We start from the raw sequence: 1,818 nt of genomic DNA on the forward strand, positions 1-1,818 counted from the left end.
TCTTAGTCATCATCCTACCCAGTGCCGTGACAGGCGGTGTTTGCAAAAGAGAGCTAGCGGTTGCGCCTAAAGAGGGTCCGTATGCTCAAGAATATCTCGAGAAGGAAGTATCCGAATATTTTGCGGTCTTCATCTTTCAATTCCTCACTAAGCAACCTTTCCAACCATACCAAGTATTCCAGGCCGGAACTTGAAGCCTTACCTACAATCGCAGTCTTAAGTCATCTCCCTACCCACTAAGGTGACAGGCGGTGTTTCCAAAAAGGAGCTAGCGGTTGCGCCTAAAGAGGGTCCGTATGCTCAAGAATATCTCGAGAAGGAAGTATCGGAATATTTTGCGGTCTTCATCTTTCAATTCCTCACTAAGCAACCTTTCCAACCATACCAAGTGTGCCAGGCCGGAACTTGAAGCCTAAGCTACAATCGCAGTCTTAAATATAAGTCATCACCCTACCCGGTGCAATCACAGGCGGTGTTTCCAAAAAGGAGCTAGCGGTTGCGCCTGAAGAGGGTCCGTATGCTCAAGAATATCTCGAGAAGGAAGTGTCCGAATATTTTGCGGTCTTCATCTTTCAATACCTCATGAAGCAACCTTCCCACCCATACCAAGTGTGTCAGGCGGGAACTTGAAGCCTAAGCTACAATCGCAGTCTTAAGTCATCACCCTACCCGGTGCCATGACAGGCGGTGTTTCCAAAAAGGAGCTAGCGGTTGCGCCTAAAGAGGGTCCGTATGCTAAAGAATATCTCGAGAAGGAAGTATCCGAATATTTTGCGATTTTCATCCTTCAATTCCTTACTAAGCAACCTTCCCAGCCATACCAAGTGTGCCAGGCCGAAACTTGAAGCCTAAGCTATAATCGCAGTCTTAAGTCATCACCCTAGCCGCTACCGTGACAGGCGGTGTTTTAAAAGAGGGCTAGCGGTTGCGCCTAAAGAGGCTTACTTCATCATCCTACCCAGTGCCATGACAGGCGGTGTTTCCAAAAAGGAGCTAGCGGTTGCGCCTAAAGAGGGTCCGTATGCTCAAGAATATATCTAGAAGGAAGTATCCGAATATATTGAGGTCTTCATCTTTCAATTCCTCACTAAGCAACCTCCCCAACCATACCAAGTGTGCCAGGCCGGAACTTGAAGCCTAAGCTACAATCGCAGTCTTAAGTCATCACCCTACCCGCTACCGTGACAGGCGGCGTTGCCAAAGAGAGCTAGCGGTTGCGCCTAAAGTGGGTCCGTATGCTCAAGAATATCTCGAGAAGGAAGTATTCGAATATTTTTCGGTTTTCATCTTTTAATTTCTCACTAAGTAACCTTCCCAACTATACCAAGCGTGCCAGGCCGAAACTTGAAGCCTAAGCTACAACCGCAGTCTTAAGTCATCACCCTAGGCGCTAACGAGACAGGCGGTGATTGCAAAAGAGAGCTAGCGGTTGCGCCTAAAGAGGGTCCGTATGCTCAAGAATATCTCGAGAAGGAAGTATCCGACTATTTTGCGGTTTTCATCTTTCAATTCCTCACTAAGCAACCTTCCCAACCATACCAAGTGTGCTAGGCCGAAACTTGAAGCCTAAGCTATAATCGCAGTCTTAAGTCATCACCCTACCCGGTGCCATGACAGGCGGTGTTTCCAAAAAGGAGCTAGCGGTTGCGCCTAAAGAGGGTCCGTATGCTCAAGAATATCTCGAGAAGGAATATCCGAATATTTTGCGGTCTTCATCTTTCAATTTCTCACTAAGCAACCTTTCCAACCATACCAAGTGTGCCAGGCCAAAACTTGAAGCCTAAGCTACAATCGCAGTCTTAAGTTATCACAATACTC

The 1,818-nt window shown here is 47.2% G+C and overlaps 1 protein-coding gene across 2 annotated transcripts in view; it reads right to left on the reverse strand.

Moving 5' to 3' along the window:
• Positions 1–1,818, reverse strand: part of LOC118429143 (cytochrome P450 4F2-like) — a 37,170-nt gene that overhangs the window by 16,669 nt on the left and 18,683 nt on the right. The gene's annotated exons all lie outside the window — the stretch shown is intronic.

This window comes from Branchiostoma floridae, chromosome 13 (genome assembly GCF_000003815.2).
Source record: "Branchiostoma floridae strain S238N-H82 chromosome 13, Bfl_VNyyK, whole genome shotgun sequence".
NCBI classification, from domain to species: Eukaryota; Metazoa; Chordata; class Leptocardii; order Amphioxiformes; family Branchiostomatidae; genus Branchiostoma; species Branchiostoma floridae.